Raw genomic sequence first — 6030 nt, forward strand, 5'->3', positions numbered from 1 at the left:
CCTCCATTTCCACAAACACGGCTCCATCCATCCCGCCATTCCCACAAACACCCCTCCACCCATCCCTCCATCCTCCATCCATCCCCACATACACCCCTCCATCCATCCCTCCATTCCCACAAACATCCCTCCACCCATCCCTCCATCCATTCCCACAAACACCCCTCCACCCAGCCCTCCATCCATTCCCACAAACACCCCTCCACCCATCCCCACAAACACCCCTCCATCCATCCCTCCATCCCCACAAACACCGCTCCATCCATTCCTCCATCCTCCATCCATCCCTACAAACACCCCTCCATCCATCCCTCCATCCTCCATCCAGCCCCATAAACACTCCTCCACCCATCCTTTCATCCTCCATCCAACCCCACAAACACCCCTCCACCCATCCCTCCATCCTCTATCCATCCCCACAAACACCCCTCTGTCCATCCCTCCATTTCCACAAACACGACTCCATCCAGCCCGCCATTCCCACAAACACCCCTCCATCCATCCCTCCATCCTCCATCCATCCCCACAAACACCCCTCCATCCATCCCTCCATTTCCACAAACACCCCTCCAGCCATCCCTCCATTCTCCATCCATTCCCACAGACACCCCTCCATCCATCCCTCCATCCTCCATCCATCCCCACAAACACCCCTCCATCCATCCCCACAAACACCTCTCCATCCATCCCTCCATCCATCCCCACAAACACCCCTCCATCCATCCCTCCATCCTCCATCCATCCCCACAAACACCCCTCCATCTATCTCTCCATTCCCACAAACACCCCTCCATCCATCCCTCCATCCTCCATCCATCCCCACAAACACCCCTCCATCTATCTCTCCATTCCCACAAACACCTCTCCATCCATCCCCACAAACACCTCTCCATCCATCCCTCCATCCATCCCCACAAACACCCCTCCATCCATCCCTCCATCCTCCATCCATCCCCACAAACACCTCTCCATCCATCCCTCCATTCATCCCCACAAACACCCCTCCATCCATCCCTCCATCCTCCATCCATCCCCACAAACACCCCTCCATCTATCTCTCCATTCCCACAAACACCTCTCCTTTCATCCCTCCCTCCATCCCCACAAACACCCGTCCATCTATCTCTCCATTCCCACAAACACCTCTCCTTTCATCCCTCCCTCCATCCCCACAAACACCCGTCCATCCATCCCTCCATCCTCCATCCATCTCCACAAACACCCCTCCATTCCCACAAACACCTCTCCATCCATCCCCACAAACACCTCTCCATCCATCCCTCCATCCATCCCCACAAACACCCCTCCATCCATCCCTCCATCCTCCATCCATCCCCACAAACACCCCTCCATCTATCTCTCCATTCCCACAAACACCTCTCCTTTCATCCCTCCCTCCATCCCCACAAACACCCGTCCATCTATCTCTCCATTCCCACAAACACCTCTCCTTTCATCCCTCCCTCCATCCCCACAAACACCCGTCCATCCATCCCTCCATCCTCCATCCATCTCCACAAACACCCCTCCATTCCCACAAACACCTCTCCATCCATCCCCACAAACACCTCTCCATCCATCCCTCCATCCATCCCCACAAACACCCCTCCATCCATCCCTCCATCCTCCATCCATCCCCACAAACACCTCTCCACCCATCACTCCATCCATCCCCACAAACACCCCTCCATCCATCCCTCCATCCTCCATCCAACCCCACAAACACCCCTCCATCCATCCCTTCATCCATCCCCACAAACATCCCTCCATCCATCCTCACAAACACCTCTCCCATCAATCCCTCCATCCATCCCCACAAACACCCCTCCCATCAATCCCTCCATCCATCCCCACAAACACCCCTCCATCCATCCCTCCATCCTCCATCCATGCCAACAAACATCCCTCCATCCCCATCCCTCCCCATCCATCTCCGCAAACAAACCCCATCCATCTGTCCTTCCCCCCATACCCTCCATCCATCCCTCCCTTCCCACACACACACACTCTCCATCCATCCCTCCATTCCTCCATCCCTTCCCCCACCTTCTATCCCTCCATCTATCCCCAGAAACACCCCTCTGTCTATCCGTCCATCCATTCCCCCATACCTTCCATCCCTTCATCCATCCTCACAAGCAGCCCTCCGTCCATCCCTCCATCCATCGTGCCACACCCCCCTCCATCCATCCCTGTATCCCTCCAACCCTCCCCCACACAAACTCTCCATCCCTTCCTCCCTTCCCACACACACCCTCCATGCATCCTTCCATCCCCATAAATACTCCTCCCTCCATCCATCCATCCCCAGAAATACCCCTGCATTCATTTCTCCATTCATGCATTCTCACAAACACCCCTCCATCCATTTCCACAAATGTCCTTGTATCCCTCCCTCCATGCTTCTATCCATCCATCTCCCATGCACTCCCTCCACTCATCTTTCTATCCATCCCTCCATCCCCCATCCATCCCAACAAACACCCCCATCCACCTCTTCCTCCATCCCCCATCACACTTCCCGTCCCTTCCATGCATCCGCATACACATTACCATCATCTATCTAATCTCCACCGCCCCTGGCAGATATTGGGGGTGGAGCTATGGAGAATCTTCCTCCCAGGACCATGGATCTGTCCCCTCTCTGCCCAGCCTTCACCACCCTCACCGCACAGAAACTCACAGGAGTTGCTGTTGCAGCTCTGGTTCTCAGCTGCCGTCTCTATCTGCGTCATCAGCTGCCCAGCCACATCCTCAAAGGTTTTGTTGAGTTCCTCAGTGACGGGTAAAGCCAGGAGGACAATGTGATCCACCACGACGCTGCCCTGCCTGAAGGAACAAACCCACCTCGGGTCGGCACGTCCCTCCTTCCTGGGGCATCCGCTCACATGCTCACCACAGAGCATGTGAGCGGAGATTGTCACCCAGGCACAGAGGGGTGAGGCACCAATGCCCATTGAATTTGATTAATATATTCATGGGGTTTACGGGCGGAAGGGAGCAGTGACTCATCTCGTCCGACCTTCTGTGTAACCCAGGCTGGAGAAACGTACCGGCTCAATAACTTCTGTTTGGATAAAGCACCTTCCAGAGAGGTGTCCATCCGAAGACAGGGAGAGACGGAGAAGCCACCACTTCCCTTTGGCGTTTGTTAATCACCCTCACTTGGAAAACATTTCGCCTTATTTCTAAGTTAAATTTGTTTGGCTTTAATGTGATTCTTGTGCTGCCTGTCGCTGTTAAATCAGAGAGCCCCTTACCACTTGGTATCTGCTCCCCGCGGAGGTACTTAGCCACCATAGGCATTCCTGGGTGTGGTGTGTAAGTACACCAGACCCTCGCTAGGACACGGGATTTGGGATCCATGCACAGTACCGTGGGGACCGGGTTATGGCAGGGACCGCATTAAAAGGAATGGTAGATGCGAGGATTTCTGAGCAAGGGAAACGCTGCTGCGTTCAGGGAAACTGGACTGGGTGGACATTCTTTTTCTTGGTAGATAAACAGGACTGCACCAAGGACAGACCTGACCCGTAGCACTAATGTCTCCTCCTAACAGACACAGCCTGGAAAGGCTCTGAACACTGGCAAACGGCTGGTGCCAAAGAACCAACCACACGACCAACACACACGCCTGCTGCTGGGGGGGCTCTCCTTTAGGAGTCTCACAGGGATGTGTCTTGGCTTGTGAGTGGAGCTCAGGCTGTGGGCAGAGCTTTGGGGGTACCAAGTTCCAGGGTGCTCCCAATACTCACGTCAGTTTCAGGATCTCCACATCTTTGTACCCCGGGACGTTGCTGTAAACCAACTTCATCTGGAAGGGAATAGTGTGCATGTCACCAGCAGAGGCTGCCCCTCCCTGCCCCACTGAGATGAGGCCTGGCGAGCCCAGGGGGCTGGGGAGGTTCCCAGCCATGATACCTAAGCAGCGAACGTGCTCCCACCTGGACATTCCCAAGAAAACCAGCTCTCAACCCTGGGAAACACCCATTAAAGTCTATTCTCCTCTGGCAGGCTGGTATCATCCCATTCCCCAGTGTTGTGCTCAGTTCTAGCTCCCAGTATCTCCAGTAATGGGTCTCCCAGCCCTTCCCTTGGGGGAAATCCCCCAATCTCTAGCCTCTCTTGGGAAATTCCCCCAGATCTCCCCGACCTTCCACCCCATTCCCCCGTCTCATGAGGCCTCTCTCTCACTAACTCCCCCTTCTTGGTCACTCGGCTGGGACCCACCTGCAGTTTGAATGATACAGTGAATTCTTTGTACTCTTGAGTTGTGTTGTCCGTCAGTGCGGGGGTGAATGGGTAGCTGGTGATCTGCAACTTCACATCCACTTTTACGCTCACCTCTTCATTGGGGTGGGGGGCAAGAAACATGGTGAAAATCGACATTCAGCATGGGAATGGTAGAGGGGAATTGCTGTTCCCCCTGGGAGTCCTTGTTAGCTCTCCTGATGCTCTCATCCCGGGACCCACAGAATCCAGGGTCGAGGAAAGGACTCTACTGCCCTTCAGAACCCATCACATCATTCATTACCCATCCTAGCCAGAGGGGCCCAGCGAGGACAGACACTTGTCATTTCACTATCCGCTATCCTGTAGCTGAATGTGTTTCTTCACTGCCCTCCCGCAGTCCAGGAACAGAACCGGGTTGTCCCACCTGGCCAGGCCTGCTAGGTTAGGACTCTGGGATTAAAGACCCCACTTTCCCATGAGCCAGCCCTACTGCCTTACTGGGTTCTGGCTCACAGCCGCAGCCACACGACCCCCTCAAATGCTAACGGTGTTCCTGGATGGGACCAGCCATCCTGGCTCATGGCCCAGATGGGACGTCCCTGCTCGGGTTTCCAAGGGTCTCATGGACCACTTGAAAACCTGCCTTAGTGTGAGAAACTCCAGGATCTGTCTATTTATCTTAGAAAGGAGATGGTGAAGGGGTGACTGATCCCAATCTGTAAGTACCTACATGGGGAACAAATATTTAACAATGGGCTCTTCAGTCTAGCAGAGGCAGGTCTAACCCATCCTAAGGCTGTAAGTTGAAGCTAGACAAATTTGTCTTGGATATAAGGTGTCAATTTTTAACAGTGAGAGTCATTAATCATGGGAACCATTTCCCCAGGGTCATGGTGGGTTCTCCATCAGTGGCAATTTTAAAATCAAGAGGGAATGTTTTTCTTCTCTTGGAATTATTGTGGGCAGGTCTCTGGCCTGGATTATATACGAGGCTGGACTAGATGGTCACAATGGTCCCGTCTGGCTTTGATGTCGTGACCCATGGCTCTCAAACCCAGCCCACAGTGTTCACAGGAGCAGCCACACACCAACCCTGCTCCCACTCTCCTGGCTTAATTTCCAACCCAGCTTGACTCCTGTCCTCTGATTTGTGGTTCCTGAGTTCCTGTTTGTCTCCTGCCTCTCATCCCCAGTTATCCTGACCCTGCTGATTCTTGGCTCCTGTCCCCTGACTGTGGCCAGATCTGGCTGCCCATGTCTAGGCTCCAGACACAAGGATCAATTTACACAAGTTTTCATTACCGGCTTTGACCTCGATAACTTCCGCGGCATATTGGCACTTGTTTCCCTGGAAACTGGACATGCATCGGCATTCACCATTTATCCAGGTTCCCCCGTTCTCACAGATGGGGGTGACATCCTGTGTAGTTGTAGTTCGGATGATGGTGGTGGCATTTGGTGTGGTGGTACTCTGCAATGTGATGGTTGTGGTGGTATGTGGCATGGTGGTCGTGGTGGCACGTGGTGTAGTGGTACTCTGGGATGTGGTAGTTGTGGTGGTACGTGGCGTGGTGGTACTCTGGGATGCAATGGTTGTGGTGGTACGTGGCATGGTGGTCATGGTGGCACGTGGTGTGGTGGTACTCTGGGATGCGATGGTTGTGGTGGTACGTGGCATGGTGGTCACGGTGGCATGTGGTGTGGTGGTACTCTGGGATATGGTAGTTGTGGTGGTACGTGGCATGGTGGTACTCTGGGATGCAATGGTTGTGGTGGTACATGGCATGGTGGTCACGG

The sequence above is a fragment of the Gopherus evgoodei genome, unplaced genomic scaffold, assembly GCF_007399415.2.
Source record: "Gopherus evgoodei ecotype Sinaloan lineage unplaced genomic scaffold, rGopEvg1_v1.p scaffold_51_arrow_ctg1, whole genome shotgun sequence".
Lineage (NCBI taxonomy): Eukaryota > Metazoa > Chordata > Testudines > Testudinidae > Gopherus > Gopherus evgoodei.